At 38.3% G+C, this 27,963-nt stretch overlaps 1 protein-coding gene across 3 annotated transcripts in view; it reads left to right on the forward strand.

Moving 5' to 3' along the window:
- LOC146001122 (uncharacterized) overlaps nt 1-27,963 on the forward strand; it is a 204,358-nt gene that overhangs the window by 65,722 nt on the left and 110,673 nt on the right. The gene's annotated exons all lie outside the window — the stretch shown is intronic.

Consider the following 27,963-nt stretch of genomic DNA (forward strand, 5'->3'; position numbering starts at 1 on the left):
CGTGCCTTATTTTTTCACTGTCTCTCTCTTAACGACATGGACTACGGAAGTGACTTCAGCATCCTTACATCTGGGACATCTGGCGGTCAAACTTATGAATTACTAGCACCCCTTGATAAGTGGGGTCTCGTTGGAGTTGGATTGAACGCAAGAGGACAGGTGGTTGCAGGATATAATGTAAGCCAAGCGTCAGGTTAACCTTGCAGCAGGTTTTATGTATCAATCCGCGCGAGAACTGAGCTCAGAATCTTCCGTGCCAGTCTTTCCTCAACCGCCGAGCTGCTTACATCGGAGACACTGAGAAAATCTACAGTATTGCCAACCGCACAACACATCAAAACCCGCATGCATGTCAAGTGGATTGTATTTTTGCTTCTCTTTGTCTCCTGAAACATAACATTTTAAAAGTACTTTCTGCGCATATATTATTTAATAAATGTGTCATTAATATAAGAGCGAAACAACTTCTAAACATGAGAGCATGTGTGTATATTTCGAGCACGCAAAAATAAAAATAAACAAAGATAAAAGTAAACAACGATAGGCCCCTCTTGAATTTAATGACAAATTATTGTTTTTGGTTTAGAAAGAAATAGATTTATGAAAAACTTGGTTGCTTCGTTCGCAATACATCCGTTACTGTAAGACACACGCACTTCAAGTTGTACCACCAAAAAAGCATGATTTGTTATTGGTGATATATACAATCAGGTGCATTGTCTGTCGCTATTACTCTGGTTTCAATTTATGAATCACTTCACTAAACCAGGATTCAAATCTTGGTCTGTCTATTTGTTGCTGATAATCACCCTTCCCTTTCTTTGCGCTGAAAAGTAAATATGCGCCTTCAACAAAGCTTTCATTGCCGCCAGTGGGTGAAACAATAAGCCTCCCCCTTCCCCTCATCGTCGGTTTCTTCAGCCCTGGCGGTGGTTTTGCATGGTGGTATCCTTCCATGGTTTATTCCCCCTTCCCCCACTCACCGAGTTGAAGGACGTCTCGTCCAAATAATAAACATGTTTCTTCTCACTGCGATATATTTTAATACCGCGGAGATTCTTTTGTCGTCAAACAACAAACAATCGTTTCCTCTTGCTAAACTCAAACCGCAAATCATTCAACACCCGTGATACAATTCGTGTGCACATTGACGGCAAATCACCTCACGCCCTGTTTTACTTTGATCTTGTTGCCCCAAGGAGGATTATGCATTTAAAACAACTTGCTTGACTTTGAAGAACATTTCCTTTCGGATGAAGCCCAAAATAACATTCGGGTAAAACCGCGCGCTGAACAGGAGATTCAGCCATTCTCGCCGCTCTACAATAAACATAGGGTTAAAATAGTGGGATGTGCAACACTGGTATCAGCGATTTCACGCGCTCTGCAACGCATTCAGTCTCGCTCGACTCGCTCTAAAGTTTCAATGTCTCTTCAACGCAATACAGATTCGAGTTGGCGAATCTGCGGTTCTAAGTTCGTCTGCACAGTGATTGCAACCAATTAAGTCCATACCTGCTAATCAATGTATTATTTTGTCTGTATATTACAAATTAAATAACTGTTTTCTTGCAAGTATGCAGTTGTGTCGGAATAGAACCCGTCTCAGTGGAACTATATTCTTGCGCGCACGTTTGGATCTACATATGCTAAAACCTGCTGCAAGGTTGACCTGACGCTTAGCTTAGTTCCCCCGCTTCATTTGACTTCTGCTTCTTCTCGACAGGTTTTCGTCTGCAATTGACACAAACTTTGGAAACACTTTGACTTCGTGTTATGCAATAGAATAGACTGTGTGTATAACATTATTTTTTCGCTGATTATGTAGATTCGTGGAAAAATAAAACTAAAAATAAAGTTTAATGATTGCAAATGACTGTAAGGGAAATTGTCATAATATGCTTTGTGCATAGAACTATCATTTGCATCCTCCCACAGAAGAAAAGTTGATCACTGTGTAATGAAATTACAAAACAGCAAAAATTAGCTGCGCAAAAATAAAACTTTCATTCGGCAACCGCCAAATACGATCTCCCTTTGGTTTGTTTTGTCTTCTGTTCTCTTCCTGATTGTTGTCTTGGTGAATGTTCGCGCACGCTAGCCAGTAGCCAGCGAAAAAATGTAGTAACATGCAGATTGATTTCGGAGAGGCCATTCAAGCACGTCGGGAGAACGGGGAGGTCCAACCGGTGCAGCAATTAGCATGGTTCATTTCAAATTACAAAAAATCAGAAAGCTTGTTTTTTTTAAAAAAAAAAATAATAGCAGAGAAAACGTTTAGGTAGTTAGTATGCGAACAGAATAACAAAAGTAAAAACTGCAATAGATTGAAAAATTGAGTGTAAAATACAAGAACCAAGCTGTTTCCATTTTCTATCATTTAATAAAAAAAATGGATTCATAGTTTTCAAAATTCCAAAAATAGTTGTTTGTGAGGGATCAAACAAAATTAATTCTGAGAAATATTTTCCCTGACACTTATAAACCTTTTCTTGAAAAAGGTGAACAAAAGTTAATTACAGTATAGAATAACTGTGCATTTCAGTACATGAACTGTATGAAATGCAAGAAGATAATGAAAAACAGTTGTGCTGGTGGATCAAGTAAGAAATCTCCCCAAGGATATATTTCAAAAACGTTGGTATATTGAGCTTATAATAGTTATCATTGTATAATAATGAAACCACGATTATTATTATTATTATTTCTGGTGATCCCCATGATGCCATTCAGTGAAGGAGTCAGGAAATAAGTTTTTGGAATAATAATGTGCTTGCATACAATTATTTGATGCCACATTTGTGTTCTGTAATAACTACAAAGAGGACGAATGATGATTAGGCCAAGGTGTGAAATTGGGAGAGGATTTCTCATATTACGATACGAGATAGAAAATATAGGGCTGGTTAGAAAATAAAGGGCTGGTTTGGCCTTTTTTTCTTCACATTTCCGGCCCACTACCAATATTTCACAAATACAATACATAGCATTTATTTTTTTTTTGCTACCTAAACCAGAAATGGGTATCAGTTGAGTAAACAAACTTCAAACAGGAATTACTCATATGCATTGATAGTGCGTTAGAAATCTATAATTAATAAGAAATGGCTCAGAACATGCCAGGTTTCGAATAGTACCCATGGAAATATCACGATCCATAATAAACATAGTTCCAACTTGTTTTGTCACTAAATTGTCAGGATATGCATGCATACTATTCACATAAGATACAAAAATTTATTAATTTTCACCTCATTTGTCTTGAGATGGAGAGATTCAAGGCCAAGAACTCTTGATAACAATCAGGCACACTTCTGATAAAAGATAGTTATAAAACTTGGCTGTGCACTTGGACAGAAATTGTATACAATATTGGTATTTGAACGAATTTGCCTGCCCAGTACATTAAGGCAACCCCATATAATAACAAATTGGTGCTTATTTGATCAAGATTGATTTGCTATGAGAATGGCAGGAAGTAGCATAGCTTTAGTTAGAAATTTCTTCTCCCGGGACGATAATATAATTCGGGGACCAACTGCTACATACATGTAAATGTTGCTATTCCTTTTGAAGAATAACACTGAAACTGCAATTGCCCAACTCTGTTAGAAATTCATAGCAAGCATTGTATCTATGTTGTCTCAATTGAACACACTCCTCTATCTCTACAACGAAATTGTTGCCTCCTAACTGTGGCAAAATTTGTGCCTTCATGGCATGGTTCTTTATGCAGTGATGTGCAGTGACCTCAGCACTTGGGGTAGTACTAATTGATTATGCCTTTAAAGCATCACAAACCCCCCTCCTCCCCTGACACCCAAATGTATAGATTTCAGTGTTTCAAATTTCATAGAACCTAAAATATATCATTATAATAATAATAAAAAACTTTTTGATTAGGCCTATACACTCAATAGCCGCAGTGGTCTAGTCGGTAGGATGTCTGACTGTCATGCAGGGGACCGGGTTTGATTCCTGGGGTGGGTGATTTATGGTCCTGGGGATCACCCAACCTCAAATCAATGGTTACCTGGGGGGAAGGGAGGGGTAAAGGAAGCCAGAGCAAGGTGCTGATCAGATCACCAACTCCAAAATGGCCCGAAATCGAGAATGTAGGGGGCCCTACCCCACATCCCCTAATTTTGCCTTTATGGCAGGGTCCTAAGAAAGGTTCCTGGACCGAAGTTAAATTCAGCTGAAAAAGGGTTCCTGGACCGAATATAAATTCAGTCGGAAAAAGGTTCCTGGATCATATTTAAATTAATCCAGAAAATAATGTTCCTGGGCCAAATTGAAATACTTGAGATAAAAATGTTCTGTATGGTCCAGAACCCATTCACGCTTGCTGATTTTCTCTCTCGGAAGGGAATTGAATTTATTTACAATTCCCAGACCTTTAACCCCCCAATTCTGGATTGTTAAGTATCCAGGAACCAATACATTCTAATGGCTTTCGTTACTGGACCGGAAGGAACCTTTTTCTTAAACAATTTAAATTCGGTCCAAGTTGCGTATTGTTTCATTTCAACATGAAATTTGGACTCTTATTTAAATTGAAAAAGGTTCCTGGACCATATTGTAATTGATCCGGGAAAAAGGTTCTTGGGCTGTATTTAAATTGATCCGGAAAGAATGTTCCTGGAGCAAATTGAAATACTTCACAGATAAAAAGGTTCTTTACGGTCCGGAACCCATTCACTCTTGCAGATTTTCTCTCCTGGACCGGAATTGATTTATTTTTAAATTCCTGGACATTTAAAAACCCTGGTTCCAGGTTCGAATCCAAGCCTGAGCGTGGATGTTGTTTTAAAGTGTTCCTTTGTCAGTTTGATCATGTGATCATATATCCTCATCTTCCTGATCAGCCAAAGTGGTGAAAAGGCAACACTCGATAACAAAATAAAAGTTTCTCCTGAAGAAGTGAATTCTCAGAAGTATTTCATTTTTAATCACTGTTAATACAACTGCTTCCACTTCATCGAAAGCTCCTAACGCTGGCAGCTTGTAATCAAGGGGTCCCTGGTTTGGATTTGGTGAGATGTAAAAGTGAATGTGATGAGAACATTTGGTTTTATCCTTGCAATTGTCTCGGAATTTGCATCTGCCCATTATCTTTCCAATATTACATCCTGTCATATGTTTACAGCATATTTTGTGAACCTCCCAACAAAATTTTTTGCATCCACCTATGTTCGCAACAGTCAAAATAAAGTCAGGTAATTTGATATCCCCTTTGTCTCACCATACATAAGCAGTGAGAATAAATAAATTATTTGTGAAATAATTCAAGGCGATCATCTTGGTGAAAGCAAACACAAAGAAAACTCTTACACAAGAACAGAATGCAGCTTATTTTGCAATCAGAAGTCAGAACCAGAAGTAGGGGCACACCTTATGCAAACAAATTCCAAATTCCTTTTCCAGTGGAAAGACTGTAACGGCTTCCAAAAAAACTAAATGTATCTGGCTTTGTCGCCCAGTCACCGCCTACCAGCATCTGTTGTATCGTAACTAAATATCCCACTGTGTCATTCCGAAAAGTTGACCTTCACCACTCGTAAGTGACAAACATTTTGAACTCCCTCCTACTGAGAGAAGGAAGAATCATCGGTATCTCTTCCTCAGGCAATTTCTACACTTGAGACCAGCAAGGTTTTTGCCGACCCCTGAATTTGCGGACAAAATTGTTCGCGTGGCGACTGTGCAGTTTTAAGTTATCTATATTACAGGAAGTTATATAAATCCATAGCTGTTTTTCTCGACAAATTTTGAAGTTAATTACTCGCCTCATCTTTCTTTCCACTGATAGAAGCAATCCTTTGACGATTGGGTTTATACTGACAACACTCGACAAACTTTTAGCTAGCAGAAGCTGCCCAACTCAAATATCCCTCCGCCTGCTACAAGTTCCAGGAGTTATGGTAGGTGGCAGCACAATATGCCATGGTAAAAATATGCTGCAGACTTCGAATATTATTGAAATTGCATAATAATATGCACATTTTCCAGTGAGAAGAATATAGCAATCGCAGCATAAATGTTTTGTCTAGTGAACTATCTTGTCGGATTTCTAATATTCTTCCTGTGAAATAAGAAAATTAAGTGGAAATGTGTATGAGCTGTATTTTGTGATTCTTTAATATTTTGTTCTTAATATAATTATAAAATCTATAAGTGACATGACATATGGCATGGTTACGAAGAACAAGGCCCAACGAGCAGATGATCAAAATTGCATTTCAGGGCAACTCAATCATGGTAAAAATTTACCATGTAAATGAATGGGACAAATTTTCAAGGTAGCGGCCGTAGTCCATCCCGTTAAGGCAATTTTTTATTTTGTTTATCTTCAGAATTGGTTTTAAGCATATTTACACCTTGTACATAGATTGTTGTTTGCAGAGGATCTGTGTTCCTCACATCAAACAAGGTTGTTTATTTATGTGCCACATTTATTTTATGTATGGGTCATTCCACATCAAATCTCACAGGTGTTGACCATCATCGTCATGGATTTTGATGTAATTTGCAAAACTAGTTTAGTTTGTGCTTAAACATATTCCTGTTCTCGAGTTTTTGAAATGTGTGATTTTTGCACTTAAAAAAGAAATAAAGCAGGGAGAGATGTGGAAGAAAGCTCATTTTAAAGAGAAAATGACAAGGAATTTGATTTAGTGTTCAGCTACATCCAGGTTGAAAGTTCTGGATGCACAAATACCTCTTTATTGTCTTTTACTTTTCTGTGAGTGCTCAGAGTAGCAGAATGGATTTTTGCGGACATGATGATTTATTTTTATTACTCACTACCCTTAATGCAACAATTGCTTGATGCAAGATTTACTCATATTCTGGCTTAACCCTTCAATACCCATCTTATGCAATAAAGCCTCAATGCCAAGCATGTTTTCAGTAGGAAGTGTGAAATTACGCAAGGTTTTAGATAAAAAAATGTATTTTGTCAAGTAGAAGGAGAAAACAAATGTAAAAAGAATCTAACTTTTTAAATGAAATTTGAACTCTGTTGGTTCCCTATGTAGGCAACATCAGGATGTGAGGGATTCAAGACAGTAGCTGCTTATTGCCTGATATGTGCTCCATTCTCGTAGCAAAAATTATACACTTGCTGCTGATACTTCCAGAGAAAAAAAAAATTCTAATTTAAAAGCTGCCCTTTTTTTTCAGCGTGAAATTCTTCCTACCCCCAAATCTGGCCAGAATCAAATTAACTTTACTAATAGGATGCCTCAAGGCCCGTGTAGCACTCAAGATATTGCATTAAGATTTGGCACACACACAGGGAATGTACTATGTACAACCTTGGTGACAATGAAGTTCGACCAGAAAGGAATACATGATTAAATGCACAGAGGCATAGGCGGTGGAATGGGTGACCCGTAGAAGTGACGCATGTGTGTAAGAGGAGGCATGTGAGCAGGCAAGAATCGTGATCCCAGCATGTTGCACCCAAGGTCACGTAAAGAACGAAAACGGGGAATTATACACGTGACATTGAACTTCGACCAAGCACCAGACCCATACGGAAAATTCCAGATAGTGGCGCATTCGACGGAAACATGACGTCACAGACACGATAAGGGAGTCCGCCGTATATAAGCACGTGCTGTGCACCGAGGGCCCGCAGTGCATCATCACCATGGCCAGGGGCAAACCTATTGACAACACCGTGAGGAGAAGAGTTGTGGAGTTGCAACGGGATGGACTCAGTGAACGGGAAATAGGGCACCAACTGAACTTACCCAAGTCAACCGTCCACTGCATCATCAAACACCACCAAAATACGGGTACTATAGAGCCAGGTAAGTCCCCCGGTCGAAAAAAGGCCTGCTGAGCGTGCGTGACCTACGGATATTTAGGCGCTATATCCAGACCAACAATCATGTTTCTGTGGCCGAATTACGACGGTGGACTTGAGAACGCTTTCACATTGAAGTGTCAACCATAACCATTCACCGTTACCTACAGCGATGCGGTTACCGAGTGTACAAGGCGAAACGTAAACCCTTCCTTTCCATGTTGAAGAAAGGCAATCGACTACGGTGGGCACGAATGTACCGGGGATGGACATTTCGGCAGTGGAACAGGGTTTTGTGGACGGACGAATCCATTTTCAATGTTGTGTACGGGAAAATACTGAAAACAGTCATTTGTCGGAAGGAGGAACAGAATGAAGCAAAATGTTATGCACGTCGGGTACAGAAACCTGCGTCAGTGATGGTATGGGGATGCATGACGGCATCTGGGGTTGGCCCACTACACGTCTGTGAGGGCATTGTGAATGCACACGCCTATACACGCATACTGGAGCGGCATCTTCCCACAGTGCGAAGGCACCTGTTCCGCAGGCGGCGTCTCATCTTTCAACACGACAATGCCAGGCCTCATACAGCGCGGCTGACAAGAGAATGGTTGACTCGCCATCACGTGCGAACTCTGCCATGGCCACCATCGAGTCCCGACCTCTCGCCCATTGAGAATGTGTGGCATGTTCTTAAGCGACGTGTGCAACAGAGGGGACCCACGACAGTGGCTGCTCTTATCGCCTGCCTGCAGGACGAATGGCACTGCATCGATGTGGAATACCTTGAATGACTCGTCCGCAGCATGCCCCGACGCATTGCCACAGTTATTCGCCGACGGGGCAGTGTCACACCATGGTAAACAGGATCCCCTCTAACAGTGGTCGAACTTCAATGTCACGTGTAGATGGACGAAAATGTTTTATTTTGTGTGGACAACATACATTGCTGCGTTGCAGCGGAAATTTATGTTTTCCTTTGTTCCATGTAGCCTGCTGAATAAAATATGTTCAGCATATGCATGTGTTCTCCTTCTTTCACAACGCACTCCTATATTTGTGACTGGTCGAACTTCATTGTCACTAAGGTTGTACAAATTTCAGCGAAAAATCTCTACGCTGCACAGTGGGCCAGAATTCTTTAAATGGGGACAAAAAACGAAATTCCTACTTGAAAGCAGAGCCTTTAAACCATTAGTTCCTCGTAGAACAATGATGGGGCTACCTCAAAATGCAAATAGTTCCATCCAGATGTTAACGTAAATGAGAATTTAAGGTGGGCAAAACCCATACATTTGCCAAATGCCATTTCACAGATGTTTGGCACACAGTTTCACCCATTGAGACTGGTTTTATTGGATTTTTCAGGTTGTTTAAAAATATACATTTTTAAAATGAGATGCATTTTTTCCTGGTGGTATTTGTATTGTTTTAATTGACTGAATATAAAAATATTTAATATTTCTGTTAACGTATTCTGCTCTAAAATATTTGTTCAACAGTTTGATTGTACCAGGAACTTTTGTCGAGAAGTTGGGGGGGGGGGGAGTACCAGAATAAATGTGCCAATAATAATAATAATATCATCATAACCAAAGACGTTATTATCCTCATAAATCATAAAAAAGGGAGGGTAGAAGTCTGTGCTAAAGCATGTGTTGAAATGAACGATTTGAAATATTTTTTCAACACGTTCAATTTCACATTAGCTAATAATGGAAAGCAAGCACACAAACAGTATTTTTTTAAAAAAAAGCAGAAAATGCAGGATGAATATAATTCTTCGTGTACATATCACATGCATAACTTTCATGTACAATATAATGTTTTGCACATATGCAACATGGAGCGACGTAAAATAAGAAAATATATGTGCAACATGCTTAACACTAAATTGTGTTAGTATTCAAAGTTTCGTTAATAGAGAGATAAATATATAACATATTATTTAAATACATTTCCTAACAATTCATCTGCATCATAACAAATCAACAGCTAAAATTATATAATTTGTCTTTGAAATGTACACGATCCATTTCCTCAAAGCAATTGTTCATGCACGTAAAACAAAACTGTTTAGCAGCAACAATTTGAAGTATATAGTTGGTCATACTTCTCTCTCTCTAGTAATTTCCAATGCATTACAGAAAATAATCATATTGCAAGTGAATTATATGTACAAAATTAGAATTCGAGGGGAGGGCAGTTGTCCCTCATGAAGGGGGCCTTGGCCGTCTGGAAGAAAAAATGCAAGAAATACGTGAAAACTAATCCATCTTTAGTATTCTTTTGTCGTGCTAGTCTTTTGTTTTTACTTCTTTGTCCCCCCCCCCCTTGCCCTCCCTAGAATTGATTTCCATCCAAGGTGGGGGATGGAATTGCTCCCTATAGTTGCACCACTGTCGTGGATGGTGTAATAGTAGATGCTGTTGTTTTGTGATTAGTTATCAGGGAGCATTCCGTAAGCAGGCACATATTTTGGTGTATCCAACAATCAGACTACACAGGGGGAAGGGAGAGGGCTACAAAATATGTTACAAAAAGTGCTTCTTTTTTTCTCGCAGTACACAAGGGTACTCCATACTGACACCTTATTATATGTGAGGATAAAACTAATAACATTTTATTTTAACAAGAGAAATGCATAGGGGTGTGTTTGCGTGTGTGTGTGTGTACACTTGGATATATCATCATTTATGAACATAACACAATTTAGTTCTTGTGAGGAACACATTAACAAATCAACTTTAATAGTGCCGGAACCTTTCTTTCTAGTAAAAAGCAAGAACTGTATCTTTTACAGTGAGATTTTTAATTTTATCAATCATCGATTTATCAACAATGTAAAATTACATGTTAAAGTATATGTTTTTCATGATGAAGCAAATTTTTAGTAACTACTATTAGTGAATATTCCATTCTGAACTTCAGTTTATGAAACAAGTGTTGTGCCTATGTTGGAATGAATATGCTACAGCTACAAATACGTTTTTAATCGCTTTTATTTCATTTCCTTATAAGCTGCTATAGGCTTAAATAATCCAAAAATACTACACAACCTTCAAGCATAAATACCTCCTCTGTGTATTAACCATGCCAAATTATAAGTCTGCTACCACATTTAATTTCTTGGCTGATTTTGTCCAAATGGAATACCATATCCATCCTCCAAAATATCTGGCTATGAAAATGGCAGTTCCCATGGTCAAAACATTAGTGACCCAAATTTGATCCCCAACTCTCTCCAAACATATTTCAAAACATTAATTGTCAGACTATAGCTTAAGTGATGCCCTAAAATTCTGGAAAGAGTCTCTTTTCTTAATCTTCAAAAATGTAGTTTAGGCAGAGATTTGAAAATGTCATCAGAATTTGGAATCTACCTCAGCATATGAAAATATCAATTTTTCATCCACAATCTTGAAATGCCTTGAACAAATGCAAATGCAAAACAAAAACAAAATCGTTCCCAAGGTGTATCTAGTTGTGATTAATTTAAGCTAAAAACCTCTAAATTTGCTGCAGTTATTGTGGTAACAAAATTGGCGACTTATCCCAAACTTTCCTAAAACACACTACATATATTAGAGAGGTTTTTTTAAACAACTTAAAGCTCAAGTGATGCCCTAATGTTGCTGAGACTTGTGTTTCTTAATCTACGAAAATGTAACTAGTCAAATATGAGCATAATTTAAAGCTCTCGCAAGACATGTTAAATCGGTCTTTTGTCCACCATCTTTAAGCATGGTGACCATTTTTTTCTTAAATACAATGTGCGATCAATCCTTCAAGTTACCTTGCAACTGGAAAGCTTTCCATTTATGGCAGTTATCATAAATACGTTTGTGATTTTACCACCACCTCTCCTAAACTATGAAATATGATATTAAAAGTTTTACTGCAAAATTGCAGTTTTTCGTCCACCATCTTGAAATGCATTGTCCAATTTTGCTCATAAGTTTTCTAGCTGCAGAAATAAATTTACCCAAATGATTCTAAATTTACAGCAGTTATCATGGCCACACAATAGATGACTATTACCTCTCAGCCCATTCAACCCAACTCATGCTCCTTCTAAATCATGCACCATATTTTGATAATTTTGTCAAAGTATAGTGCAAGTAATATCATAATGCTCCTGTAGGTTTCATGCACAGTGCTCAAAACTGTAGACTTTACAAAAGTTTCAAAATGCCATAAATGATCAAAATATGAATGTATACATGTACACTGTATTTACTGTACTTGAGTAGTTCTATCAATGTCGGGTTTTCTCTGAAATGTTCCAAATAGTGTAAACTTTCATAATAAATCTATTTTTGAAAAATAAGAAATAGAAATTTTGCAGAAAAATTACAAAACATTTTATGAGAATAACTGTGAGTTGAAAGTCTTAATAATTCTCGAATCAAACGATGGTATTTTCTATTTTGTATTTTGTAAGATTACGAAGTGTTTGTTAGAAGTGTTTCGATGAACTGAACAACATTTTTTTATTATTTATTTATAAATTTACCTTAAATAACATTTTAAGAGAAATACAATTTACAAACAAGTCAACATAACAGTTGGGCTGAAAAGTTTGTAGGCTAACATAGTAAAAAATATTTTTTTTGACAAAATTCGATTTTATTATTCAATATAGTTGCCTTCGAGGGCGATACAACGATTATAGCGGTCATACAATTTTTCGATGCCATTTTTATAGTAAGATTTCTCTTTAGCCTCAAAATAGGCCTCAGTTTCAGCGATTACCTCTTCATCAGTGCTAAATTTATTTCCAGCGAGCATTCTTTTAAGGTCTGCAAACAGGAAAAAGTCACTGGGGGCCAGATCTGGAGAATATAGTGGATGGGGAAGCAATTTTATTACGGTTGAATATCGCTAAACATTGCTCCGAATCATCAAAACGTTGTTGCTTTTCATCGATTGTGAGCACGCGCGGCACCCATTTTGCACACAGCTTTCGCATGTTCAAATATTCATGCACAATATGTCCAACACGTTCCTTTGATATTTTTAAAGTCTCAGCTATCTCGATCAACTTCACTTTACGATCATTTAAAATTATTTTGTGGACTTTTTTGATATTTTCGTCGGTAACAGCCTCTTTGGGGCGTCCCTGCGTGCATCGTCTTCGATGCTCATTTCGCCTAGTTTAAATTTAGCAAACCACTTCTCAACGGTTGATTTTCCTGGTGCAGAGTCCGAATAATGTTTATCAAGCCAAGCCTTGGCTTCAACAATATTTTTTTTCGCCAAAAAGCAATGCTTTATTAACACAGGAAATTCTTTTTTATCCATTTTTTCACAATAACAAAAGCTGCTTCACTCACAATGCTATATCTCACGAACTAATTATCCGGCAGCTGTGAAATTTATACATGTATCTTTTGAAGGTTAGTACTAAGTAAAAATCACATGGATTTAATTCTAGTAACGCCATCTATGAGTCAGCCTACGAACTTTTCAGCCCAACTGTTAATTTCTGAAAAAAAAAGTGTCATTGGAATTTATACAGTTTTAAATTATTGTATTATTTGAAAGAAGAAATACATCTTTATTGGAATTCATGATACAAAACTAGTGAAAATTGTCTATTGAATTCTTTTGATATGAATCACTCTTTGGATCTTTTTCCTCCTTTGATGAGGTCTTCATGTCCTTCACATTTAGGTAATGTGCAGGGTGTGACATCCCTGATTTTAAATTACAATTGTGAGGAAACTCTTCGACATAGAGCCTTGCTGTTTGTGGAATTCATAGAGCCTTGCTGTTTGTGGAATTATGTAAAGCAACTCATTTTTTGAAAATTTTGATTATTTTTTTTTTATTTCGTGCACTTCTACGTGGGATCCTTTCATAACCCTCAAGATATCTAGACTATACTCGATCTCGATTCATGTGCGCACTAGCATGTCAGGGTGATGGGAGTTGATGGCATTTTCAATTCTCCTGTGGAGATACAAAGGTCACATACAGGTGAAGTTTAGACCCTGTTTTACATAACCCCACAAGAAGAAATCCAGAAGGGGGTTATGTACAGAGATCGCAGTAGCCACCTGATTGGCCCATCACATCCTATCCATCGCTGTCCAGAAACTCACGAACATCCAAACTAGTGCGGTGGTGCACTATCCTGCTGGATGATCACATTTGGCTGCAGAGGAAGGAATTGAGGGACAGCAAATTGCTTAAGCATGTCCAAATAACAGTTCCCGGTTACTGTTTGCTCGATGAAGAAAAACTGTCAAAACAATTCTGTCTCTCATCAGTGCACACCACAGATTCACCTTTTTGCTTTTCCTGACATGTTTCCGAACACTATTTGGTTCAGGTAGTCTGGGTTTTGCTTGATTCGGTCCAGCATCTCAATAGCAAATTGTTCTCGTTGTAGTCTGTCTTGTGGTTGCACCGCCTGAACAACCTTCACTTTGTATGCAAACTGAGATGTTAAACAGAATCTTTTTCGTAGTCCATCTAATGAAGATCAAGACTAAAAAAGGATTTTCTGTTTACGATCGTTACTGAGATATGTCATTAATAGGGTTGTCCAAAAAAATCTGGAATCCGGATTCCAGAAAATTTGAAATCTGGATTTCGGAGCGAGAAGAATTACAGAGGCAAGGCAGATTCTGGAAGGATAACTGATTACAGAGGGAAAGTGAATTTTGGAGGGAAAACTGATTTCGACCCATATTTTCAATAATTGTCTCATGAATTTCACAATATAGGTTACTCTAATCTACCAACCCAATGTCACTGTCTTCCACATAGTACAACCTTGACTGCATTTAGCAGACTAACGATACTATGGTGTCTGGACTTACAGCCAGTACATTTCTACGTTGAGCTTTTTTGTGGTTTTGTGATCTGCCCATGTGTGTTTGTGATTGTCCCTTCATCTGCTTCATCTTATCACAATTCATCCTCATCTTCATGATTAGCCAAAAGTGGAAGAAAAGGGAAGTTAAATACAACAAATAAATCAAGTCAGTTAATGTAATATGTCGTTCACCTAATAAAGTATGGGCTATGATAAATTTCTTCTTAATTTAAGGGGATAAGATAAAATATCCCCTGTACAGTCATGGACACTTCTGGATAAAATGAACTCTATACAGTTAAATAAGCCAGATGAATTATGCATACAAATCAAACAAGATTTTAATTCACTATTTGACAGAGATATGTCCAAGCCTATAACACCATTCAAAGTGGACATACCATTGAAATCAGGAGCTGTTCCTGTCTTCAGAAAAGCTTACGATATTCCATATGGTTTACGTTCCAAAATTGAAGCTGAGATTGGTGAATTAGTTAAATCAGGATTGTGGGAACCAATTGCTTACTTGGATTGGGCTTCTCTACTGGTTACAGTAATGAAGAATGACGGTACGCTGAGATTATGTGTTGACTTTTCCTCTACGATTAATAAAATGACAGAGAATGTAAAGTTTAATTGCAGCACGCCTGGTGATATTTTCATTAAACTTGTTAGATGTACATATTTTTCAGTTATTGATTTGAAGATGGCTTATCTTCAGTTACTGTTATCGGACACAGCAAAGAAACTTACGATTGTCAACACACATATTGGTTTATTTAGAATCAAAAGGTTATGCTTTGGAATATCTATAAGTGGAGATATTTTTCAAATGACATTGGCAAAGGTCCTTGTAGAAACACCAGGAGTTACTTTCTATTTCGACGATGTCATAATTGGTGGAAGAATGAATGTTGCGAGAGAACTTGTTTAGTGCTCTCTAGACTACAAACACACAATGTGAAAGCTAATTTGGAGAAATGTATCTTTATTTCTCAACATGTTGAATATTTGGGATATTTAATAAGTGATAAAGGAATCAGTCCATCTCCTAAGAACATAGAAGCTTTAGTATGCTGTCCAGAATCAAAGGATGTGAACCAAGTTAGATCATTTATGGGTATGGTAAATTTTCATCGAAGATTTATTCCAAACCTAGCCTTCAAATTATTTAACATTACTAATTTGTTGAAGAAGAATGTCACATTTAACTGGTCAAAGGATTGTTCAAATGAATTCCGCAACATAATTTCGGAAATAAAGAAGATGAACCAATCGTACCATTTGATCCAAATAAACAGATTGTTCTTATATGTGATGGATCACCATATGGATGTGGAGCTCATCTATGCCATTGAGTTTATGGTAAACTGCATACTATTGCATGCACATCTTCTATCTTTAATGAAACAGGGAAGAAATATGCTCAAGTTGAACACGAGGCAATGAGTGTGGTATTTGGTGTCAAGAAGTTTTATAAATTTCTACTGGGTCAGAAGTTTGACATAATATCTGATGCCACTGCAATAAAATACATATTTTCTCCAGTCAAAGCTGTGTCAAAACATACGTCCAATAGACTTGTTCATTGGTCTTTATTGTTGTCAGCATTCAAGTACAACATTATATCCTCATCTAAAGTTCCAGTAGCGGACATGTTAAGTAGATTACCATTACCCGGCGACTCTTCAATTGATATTGATGCTGTTCAGTGTTGTCAAGTAGACGAGAGAAGAGGACCAATCTCAGTAGAGGAAATAGCAAAACACACGAGTAAAGATCCTCTACTCAACCAAGTAATTACATTTATTCAGAATGGATGGCCTCAACGCTTAACGTTAGGACTGACACAGGATGGTTTGACATTCTTTTATGAAAGAAGGTAGTTTCTTTCCTATGAATCCAATTGTGTGATGTGGATGGGCAAACCAGTAATTCCATGTTCTCTTAGGAATATTATATTACAGCTATTCCACAAACATCATCCTGGAAAAAATAAATATGCTGACCAAGGCAGTAATTTATTTTATTAAAAACATAAACTAAACGTAACGTTTCAACCTTCTAGCAAGGTCTTCTTCAGACTCTGTATCAAGTACAAAAGTAACAAGATACAAAAACAGGGCATTATATAAAGCCCAACCACATTCTATATGGAAGTAAATATGTTTAGCCTTTTAGGTGAAAGTACAGTTGACAAGGGAAAGCCACCTTCTAGAAAGTTCCATAACAATTTTCTAATAGTCTGGAGGGAGTAATGTTTGTGTAATATAATGCCCTGTTTTTGTATCTTGTTACTTTTGTACTTGATACAGAGTCTGAAGAAGACCTTGCTAGAAGGTTGAAACGTTACCTTTAGTTTATATTTTTAATAAAATAAATTACTGCCTTGGTCAGCATATTTATTTTTTCATAATCATGGAAACAAGGCTTAAAGGTGTTATAATCATCCTGGAGTAAATGCAATGAAAGAGATGCTCACCTCACAGTTTTGGTGGCCAAAGATGTATTTATTTTCATGCAGATATGTGATATCTGCCACGCTTGCAAACCTAAGGTTTGGAAGGGACCGAACAATAAATGGAAAAGCGCATCTTCTGTAGGAGAAAGACTCCACGTGGATCATTTCTTCTTAGCTGGTCCTAAATTCTTAATTATTGTTGACGCTTTCAGTCGTTGGTTGGATGTTTGGCCCGTAATTGGCTTACCTAAAACATTGATGTCTGACAATGGACCTGCATTTAATAGTCTCAAGTTCCAGACGTTCTGTCAACAGTATGGAATACAACATTTGACTAGTCCCCCATACCACAGTCCAAGTAATGGGTTGACAGAGAGATACATCAGAATGGTCAAGGATCATCTTTACAAGATACTTAAGCAACATCCTCACTTAACGCCCTTGCAGCTTGATATAAAAATTTCGGAACTGTTGCTGCTGTTGCGTAATTCAATACTAGGTGAAGAAAGAACTCTTCCTTCAGCTTCTGTATTAGCTTTTACGCCTAGAATTTGGTGGACAATGGAGGATAGTGACGGTGACATTATAGGAAGTGATAAAGCTCCAATTCTGAAGGCTCGGAAGCCAGGAAGGCAACCAGAAGAAGAGTATAGAGATGATGATTTAGTCTGGGTACAATCCCCTAAATTTGTGAGACCTGCCTTTTCACTGGGAGAGGTACACTGCAGAATAGATTGTTCTTGTCTCTACGAAATTCAGATGTTGGATGGAACTCAGAAAATTGTGCACATTCGATGGATGCATCGTAGATGGGACAACGCTTCCAAAGAAGACATAAGCTGGAGTGATGGTTTATCTTCCCTACATGTTCAGCAACACTCTTCGCCTATTGTCCAGGCAGAAGGCAGAAACACTACCTTGGCTCCTTCCAACGATGGTAGGGCTACACCCAGAACACTTAGGAGGTCTACTCGACATTGGAAACCTCCCGATAGATATTTATGTAATTGAATATGTCGGTGTTTAGTCTGGGAGAAAGATTATAGATACAAATTATAAAGAAGGTAACTAAGTTTGTAATCTGTGTGGGTTACCATGGACACGATTTTGTTATATACGAGGGGGAACTCAAAAAAACAACAACTAAATAACGCTGCGCTGGGCGGAGCTTCTGTAGTATGAATTTTTCCCGCCAGGCAAGCATCAAGCAACTTGGAGTTCAGTGCACCCAGTGGCTTCGCCGGGGAAGCTTGTCTGGTCACTGTGATTTTTTTTCGTAAAAGCAGTTTTGCTCGCACCTTGTTTTTTGTGATGGCCGATGTAAGAGAACAGCATGCGGCTGTGAAATTTTGTTTCCTGCTCGGGAAAAATGACACAGAAACGGTTGTGATGTTGAACACAGCTTACAAGGACAGCGCTATGGGGAAAACTCAAGTGTACGAGTGGTTTGCTCGCTTCAAGAAAGGTGACATGTCGATCAATGACAAACCCCATTCTGGACGTCCGTCAACTTCCAGAACAGACGAAAATGTCGATAAAATTTGTGAACGTTGCTCGAAGACTGACGACGGACCATTGAAGAGCTGGGGAAGTTATCTGGACTATCTTGGAGCTCGGTTCAGCGAATTTTAACGGAACATTTGGGAATGAGAGGGATCGCTGCGAAATTTGTGCCTCAGAATCTTGAGTGACCAGCAAAAAGAGTGTCGAGTGGAAACATACCGTGCTTTGAAAGAAGAGCTCTGAGCGCAAGTTTTTGGCAAAAAAAACAGCATTACTCACTTGCCCCATGCCCCATACTCACCTGACCTCGCTCCATGTGACTTTTTTTTTTTTTGTTTCCCCGAATGAAGAGGGACATGAAGGGACAGCGATTTGACAACGTAGAAGAGGTGAAGAAAAAAACTAGGAAGGAGCTGTCAGCCATCACAACAGATGAGTTTAAAAAATGTTTCCAAGAATGGAATCACAGATTGCACAAATGTATTAAGTGTCATGGAGAGTACTTTGAAGGTGATAAGGTTGTTTTGAAAAAAACAACAACATGGCTTTGAAAAAAGAATTCCGGTTTCTTTTGGGTACACCCTCGTATGGATGAATGAACATGGAGTGAATGTATAAATGAGATGTTTAAAACGGTGTCATCATAGTTTGGAGTTGTGTATAACAGGGTGGCGACAGACTGGAAAAACCTGGAAATCTTGGAAAAGTCAGGGATTTTGAGGTGTCAAAAAAAGTCAGGGAAATGTCAGGGAATTTTGTCTAGATTGACAAATCGCTGCGTTTCAGCCTCAACTTTTAGGCCCCTTTTATTCACAACACAACCACGGTGCCAGAAACCAGTGATGGCAGGAGGAGGGAGGGAGGGAGAGAGAGAGAGAGAGAGAGAGAGAGAGAGAGAGAGAGAGAGAGAGAGAGAGAGAGAGAGAGAGAGAGAGAGAAAAATTCCGGAGGGGCAGGAAAATGTGTTAAGCCTCTATTACTTGGAAAATACATTGAATCATCATTTTTTCTTGTCCGGATGGGAGTAGTAAGGGGACAGAACTGTCAACAGATGGAGGGGATGGGAGCGGGTGGCGCCGTCCAATAGTTGTCGGACTGCGTAGTAAGGCATTTTGTTGGACAAACTGAAGGAACATAGAAACAAAAATACATATGAATTTTGTCGAATATCGCCACCTGACAAAGTATCTCACTACAACATGCGACAGAAATTGCATGCATGGCACTCGTATGGAATTGATTTTTGTTGGATGTCTTCGGAGTGCAACATCCAACAAAAATCGCATGCATAAACAAGAAGAGCTTTAGACTGCAAATATGCTGCTGGAATTTTCTTACTCTTCTGGCTCACTTCACCTTATTTAATGTAGCAGTGCTTACGAAGGTTTTCTTTACCATCCTGACGTATTACTGGTTTTGCACAAGTTAACATACATTTACAATAACATTGCTCTATTCTTAGATATCAAGAAGAATCCAACAAAATGGGATATTTATTGAATACTATCACGAAAAAGTGAAACATAAATCTGCATTTGTGAACGTTATAAAAATTGGCAAGTGCATGCTCCCAACCTCAAATTTACTGCAACACTAGTATTGCAATGAAATTAACGCAACTCTCTGTCCTGTATGTTTAAACTCGTGAGAGATGGTCATTAATCGCTCACTGAGTGAAGTTAATGTCCAATATTATGACATAAAATACTAATTAAAGATACGTAAATATTTCAATATCATGTTTACTCGAATCATTCCATCATAAATGCAAATCACTTTCTTCAAGAATTGACTTTCCTCTGCCTGCTTTGCTAAATTTTCACTTTCCATCTACTGATTTATACGAGGGGTGGCCATAAAGTAATTTCCAATTAGTAGGGACATTGATTTTTCGCAAACGCGAAAACCGTGAAAAATGGTAATTGCTGCGAAGTTGTGTTTATGAATGTGCAGTGATGCCTGGACACATTTTTCGCCCTTTCGAAATATTGAAATAATTCGACTTTGGCATAAAATGCGAATTGTTGTCGTTTTTAGCGATTTTTTTAAAAAATGTCCTAAAACAACAAAAAATTCCATGAAATCCAACATTCTTGTCTTTTCTAGGCCATGTTTGTGCAAGTTTTCCAACATTTTATTCAAGAGTAAACTATATTGCTTGTTATACATTGAATAATTCCGACAGCCACATGAAATCATGTATTTCCAAGGATTTTTTCAACTTCTATCAAAACCATTTGCATCACAGAGCAAAGTGGCAGGGTTCTAACAGGAGTTCAAGTGCGTATCTACCGTCACACGGGAGCCACATCTTCAGTATTTGTCGTGCGAGATGTGTTTTGAATTACCAAGCTAAGTGTGCACCATCAGCATTTGTCGAGCGAGGAATCATGGAGTTCAATCGTTAAAGCATCTAACTACCATGCGAGAGACCCGGGGTCGACCCCCTGCGGGGAAAAACCGGGATCTTTTCCACTTGTTCAAACTGCTACGGCTCCCACCCAGCGTCATATCAAGCGCGTACCTGGAGGAAACTTTGAGGGATAAAGGTAGCCAGGATCATGGTGCTGATCATATCACCCCCATTTTCAGCCATGATCAAGAAAGTGTAGGGCCCAAACTCCACAACCCTACTTCATGGCAAAGTTCAGGAGAGCACTTTTACTTCCTCAAAAATCTGTTCCAACATTTCAAACTGTCACGAAAATACGTAGACCATGTGACCTACAATTTAAAATAATAGTTTGGAAGCACAGTGGAGTATTAAGTTTCGGTATATTTGCAGAAAAATGTCCTAAAACAAAAACACGAATTTTAGGAAACAAGGAACAAGTCAAAAAATGTTAATGCCAATTTTTGGTGCTATAATATCGCCACTTATGGTCATTATGCACCCTTCAGTACAGTATATACGGGGAAAATTGCATTATCTGAAACCCTTACCTTACAATTAAAAAGGCAGTATGGAAAATAACTTTCCCAAAATAACTTTCAAGATATGAAACTCAGGAAGAGGCGTAGGCCATATGACTTACAATTTGAAACAGTAGTTTAAAAACACCATGAAGGTATAATTTCAGGTATTTGCCAGAAAATGCGCTAATATAAAGATGTGAATTTTGGGAAAAATAACACCGAATAGTAAAAAATAAAAAAATTAAAATACACCAATTTGAAAAAAAAATAACAAAAAATCAAGATCCCTACCGATTAGGCATAAATAAAACAAGAATATCAGTTGTAATTTATTGCATTAGTAACAGTGAGTCCTAACCTAATTTTCAGCATAATCACCAGCGTTGTTCTGGCATTTGTCGTAGCATGGCACTAAATTTTGTATGCCCATGGCACATGTGTCTGACAGCAAAGACTGTCTCTACCACAGTGTAGCTGTCAAACCCTTGTCCTGCCAGAAACCTCTTCAGTTAAACATAGAGATGAAAGTCGGTACATGCAAGGCTAGAGCTGTATAGGGAGTGGTCCAAGATCTCTCACCTGAAGTGATGCAAAGGGCCCGCGTGTACTCAGCTGTATGGGTTTGTGCACATTCAATTGGCCTTCTGTGAATTGTCTGCACCATCGTCTGACCATACTATCACTCGCGACGTCCGGTTTGCACACCTCACACGATTGCTGATGGCTCTGTGCCAAATTCTGAGCGTGCAAAAATCTGATTACTAAACGTAAGCTACATCGCAGTCTGTGGGAGACTGTATGAGAGCCGCAATGTTTAACCTAGAACTGTCCTAAAACGACTGCATTGCAACTGTACCAGATTACAGCTACATGCCACTTCTTCCTGCCTACATGTGTGTGTGTGTCGCTCTCCGACCACTAGTGCTGCGTGTAAGCACCTTCATGCATCGAAAAATGAGTCCGCACTCATGGTTCTTGCTAGCAGAGGGTTCCAAACCTCAGTGGAAATATCAACATACGTATAATAACGAGAATGTATAAGGAGACTGATAAATTACAAATTGTATTTCAAAATCAATCACTCTTCACTCGTATCTCATTTAGTCGTAACTTTAAAAATAATCAAGTATTTTATTTTAAACTTACTGCGTATGATAAAATTTCGTAATCCTTTCCTAGCTTGTGAATTGCAATAATTTTCCAAATTCACTATTTTGCAGTTTGAATTCAAATCATAGAGAATAGAGAAATTAAGTCAATTTCATAGAAGATAATATTGGTACTTAACAAATCTATACCTGGATCTGTATGAGTTTATTATTTCCATTTGCAAAAACATCGATTTAGTTTAGTTTGTATATAATTGTCAGGGAAAAATGTAAATTTTGTCCTGGAAAACGTGGAAGAGTCAGGGAATTTCATTTCTGCTTGTTTGTAGCCACCCTGTATAAGGACTTTTATTCAACTAGAAGTAAGTCTAAACAAAGGGAAACGAGATGTCATCAATCTTTTATCTTTCAAATGCAAGATAAAGGACATGCATAATGCAAAAGTGTTTGCTGATCTCATTGTGATACATGTAGTTAGTTCATTGCCTTCCAGTTATTCTGACATATGCATGGCTTGTTTGTTACATGCACCTTACTGTCTGTTACAGTAGCAAAGGCAGAGACATCATTTTCTAAATTGAACATAATTATAACTGTGTGTCAGAAATGCCTTAGTGGCCTGACTTTACTCAATTGAAAATGTCGAGCCAAAAAAATCAATTTAAACGAAATAATCGATGCCTTTGCAGAAAAAAAAGCGAGAGAAATAATTTGTCTTCAGTCTAACACTGTAAAAGATAGTTAATCAGTAATCTTCATTTGTTAATGATTATAGAATGTATTGTACTTCACAGTATCTATTTTATTGGTTATAGTGCACACACTCTTATTAGTAAAATTAGTCTAGAGAATTCGTAAAAAATAAACACATCTTTAATCATAATCAAGATAATTATATTTGTTTACCACCCCATATGTTAAAATTAAGCATTTTTTGGTATTAGTAGATCCAGCCACTATAATAGCTGTAACCGGGGGACCCAATTGAATAGTTTGCCCTGAGTCCTCATGAGTCTCGCTACGCCCCTGCCTCCATTACTTGCAAAATTTGTAAGAGAATTTAATAAAGTTACATACATAGGTACCTGGAGGGGTAAAGGCGGTTAGGGGCGTGATGCTGATCACATCACTCCCACTCACGACCGGATCAAGAAAATGTTGGGCGTTACCCCCACACCCCCTGTACGCCTTCATGGCGTGCTGCTAAGCACAGGGGAGCACTTTACCTTTACACAGTCCGGCAATTAAGTAGACTGATTTTATATTATGAAAAAGGAAACAAAATAATTGAACAGTGCCTGTTTATTACTCAAAGTACATCCCTCCTGCATCAATACAGCAATTGGCACATTTGGCCAACGATTGATACAACACCTGCAAGTCTTTATGTGGTATGACTTAAACATTGGACGTCACAACCTGTTGGATGGTCCTGTGTTCATCAAAAGTGCTTAACTTCAGCAGCAGCTTCACTTTCTGGAACAGAATAATCACAGACGGATAAATCTGAAGAGTAGAGAGGAAGATTTTACACATTCACTTGTTTTTGGACCAGGAATACCCAGACAAATCTTACTCCCTGGCACCGTGGATTATCGTGGAGCAGGAATCAACTGCCCATCTCAGGAAACTGAGCTCGGAGAGGGTCAGCTCTCTTTCATAGTCATTCCGAGCACTACAATAGCAACAGCCAATTACAGTTTCATACTCGGGAACAAATACATTTTGAAAAATGCCTTTGCTGTTGTGAAAACCACAATATTGTCTTCACATTTGATTTTTCAAATAGCATTTTCTTCCCTTCCCTCTTGGTAAATTTAGCAACTTCTATCCTGCAATTTGCCAGTTCGTACAAGAACCGTAGTGAAAATGTTCTGTTTGGTGCTCCACAACAATAGAATTCAAGGAGCGTTTGTTCCCGCAAGCAGTTTTCAGAATGCCATTCATGAAACTTGATGTTCACTCGCTATGGTGGCATAATTCCCAGCATGCCCATCGCAAGTTCATGAGGTGTTGCCTGGTTGTGGAATATGGACCACAATACACATGAACTCGTTACTTCACAGATAAAATGCACATGTGGGACAATATAAAATCAGTCTCATTACTTAATTGTCAGACTGTGTATATACACAATTAGTTTTACACAGTCAAAAAATTGTTGAATACACTGTTGCACAGAGCCATGAAATCTTGGCCCAAACCCAAAGGACCAATTTCCTACTGTAGTATACATATATCTAGGTATATGGGGAATATGTGAACAAAAAGTGGTAATAGTCAAATAATTCAGAAAAAAGAAATACGAGGGGGTATAAAAAAGTTTTGCCTGTTGAGGTATAATTTGTTTAATAATGGAAAGATTGAAACAATGAACATACATGTATGAGGGCAAATCAAAAAGTCTTTGTGCCTAACTATTTATTGCCAGATTACAAACCATAAAGGAAAATAAGATATACACAATCTTCTACGTACTTTTTGCTTTTTTTCCACATAATCACCACACCTGTTGAGGCACTTGTCCCACTGTACCACAAGTTTCGCAATGCCCATTGCATAGAAGATGGCCGGCTAAACACGGAACCAACGACAAACAACGTTCTGCACTTCAGTGTCATTCGTGAACCACTGTCCTGCCAGGAACTCCTTCAATGAACCAAAATTATGGTATTCACTGGGGGCTAGGTCATTCCAGTGACAATGAGGTCCAGGAAACTGTCACCCTCGTCGTCGGAATGCTAGAAATGGTTGTGACATGACCATTCGCTTGCCCATGTGGACATCATCAAGAAGCTTAGGAACCCACTGACACGACACCTTGCAGTATCCCAACGAATCGTGAACAATGTCGTAAACACTACCATAGGAAATGCCAAGTTCAGTGGCAATGTCCTTCAGATGAACACGTCGATCAGCTTTCACCATTTTATCAACACGGGTAATGCTGTCCGGTGTAAGCGAGGAACGAGGTTGGCCCGATCGCTCATTGTCCTCAACATTTTCCCATCCATTTTCAAACTCCTTGCACCACCACTGCACACTTTGCACTGATAAACACTTGTCCCCATACAGTGGCTCCATTTCCCTTTGGATATCTGTGGCTGTTTGTCCTTTGCACCATAAAAACTAATAACACTTCACTGCTCATATGGCGTGGACTTCTTGAGCACTCCGGCCATCTTTGCCAACTGATAACAATGCTGTGCTGTGGAAGGAATCGGAAGTTACAATAGGGCCGTGCCAAGAAAAGCCTACTGCATCGCTCATATATATCTCACTTTTGTAATAACACTTATAACAAGCTAGAAAAAAACTAAGCTCGTAGACTTTTTGATTTGCCCTCGTAGTTTGCCAGTAATGTCTTCTACTCAGAGTTACTCTTCCACACAGTTGCCATCACGTTCGATGCATTTGTGCCAGTGTTTTATCCAGTCCTCAAAACCAGTTTGGAAAAATTCAACAGAACACTCCGTGCCCCACTGTTCAGAGCTGTTTTAACCTTTTGTAGGTCATCGAATCTCATGCCACGAAGCACAAACTTAGCTCAGACTTACGTAGTTAAGTTCAAAGTGGGAGAAGCCAAAAGTGTGGACATGAGAAGGAGTGGCAGGCCATCGTCGTTATCAGACGACAACCGCCACAGGGATGATGATCTCATTTGAGAGGATAGACTCATCACCAACCAGGAAATTTCTGATGCAATACACATGTCCTATGGGTCAGCACATGCAATGATTGAGAGTTTGGAATACCATAAAGTCAGCTAAGTCTGTGCTTCATGGCATGAGATTCGATGACCTACAGGAGGTTAAAACAGCTCTGAAACTGTGGGGCAATTCTGTGGAATTTTAAACTGGTTTTGAGGGCTTGATAAAACGCTGGCACAAATGCATCGAACGTGATGGCAACTGTGTGGAAGAGTAACTCTGAGTAGAGGACACTCCAGGCAAACTATATGTGTATTCATTTCAATCTTTCCATTATTAAACAAATTATACCTCAACAGGAAAAACTTTTTGATACCTCCTCGTATTAAAATAAAAAAATAAAAGTTTCAACAAATTTTGAATCCCATTGAGGATAAATGTTGTATTCTAATTTCCAAAAAAATCGCCAAAATGTGGAAGAATGAAGTAGTACCTCGAAACTTTGAAAACGCTGTTCTGAGTCCTTAGGGCATGTCAAGTGGGACCAACCCATGCTGTTCATGGTTGAATCGTGGCCATGTTGGAAAGCGAGAAGTTGATGTGTGCGACAATAATAGTGTATGTAAATTTCCATGTGAACCACAATAAATTATTTTAGATACCTACGTAACATATTAAATTTAATATATGCTTAGTTGACATTAAATAACTGACATCAGTACCACATTGTCCTCCGTTATTCATTGTTAGATCAATTCTCTCTTCAATCTTTCGTTAGTAGCAATGATTGGGTGCCAAAACTGGGAAGGGGGCAAGGAAAGTGTACTTTCTCTTGGTAGACAAGTCTTAACATTAAGAGGCCATAGTGCAGGGACAAAAGTGTGTGTTTTTTTTTTGGGGGGGGGGGCTGCAAATTTTTAACTATGGTCTGTTCACAGCAAGCATGGAGTGGATGCAAACAGATGCATATGGCCCGAGAGAAATTCTAATAATTGTTTCCGATGGCAGCTCTTCCAAAGGATAAGAATATTGAGTGTTTGACAAGTGAATGTAATTTCCCTAGTGTTTGACAAGTGAATGTAATTTCCCTAAGCTTCTGTACTACTCCAAGGGATGAAAAGTTGCAATCAGAAGGGAAATGGACCCTTTATCCCCTCCTAAAACAAGTACAACTCAGATGCATACACTCACACAGATTTACAAAGATAATGTATCAACAGCTAACCAACAAATAATGCCACCCTGCTGACACTGTCACATGGAACTATGATGGATTTCTTTTTGATGTCAGTGATTGGTAGGAGGGTGTTTTTTTTTATCTTTGCAACAACTGTGGTTTCATGTTACTGGATGTCCTTGAACCGTAGGGCGATATAGGCTACTCTTAACACAAAGGACAATAAGATGAGAGAGACTCACTTAAAAGTAAATGATTACACTAAATTACTTCCAATGTGTGCAAAATGTATGCACATTAAGCTCAAATATGCAGTAACTTATCAAATGTGTTTATATGCACTATAAAACTTTACCAGATTGTTCCTAATCAAGAGAAATGAATAAATCCGTTGAAAGCATATGAATTTTTCCCAAGGGAAAAAACATGCAAATATATAAATATACTGTTGGATTAAAATATCATTTTTGCAGAATTTCTCAAGTATGAAGTCTGTTTGACC

This window comes from Lepisma saccharinum, chromosome 1 (genome assembly GCF_977018435.1).
Source record: "Lepisma saccharinum chromosome 1, izLepSacc3.1, whole genome shotgun sequence".
NCBI lineage: Eukaryota > Metazoa > Arthropoda > Insecta > Zygentoma > Lepismatidae > Lepisma > Lepisma saccharinum.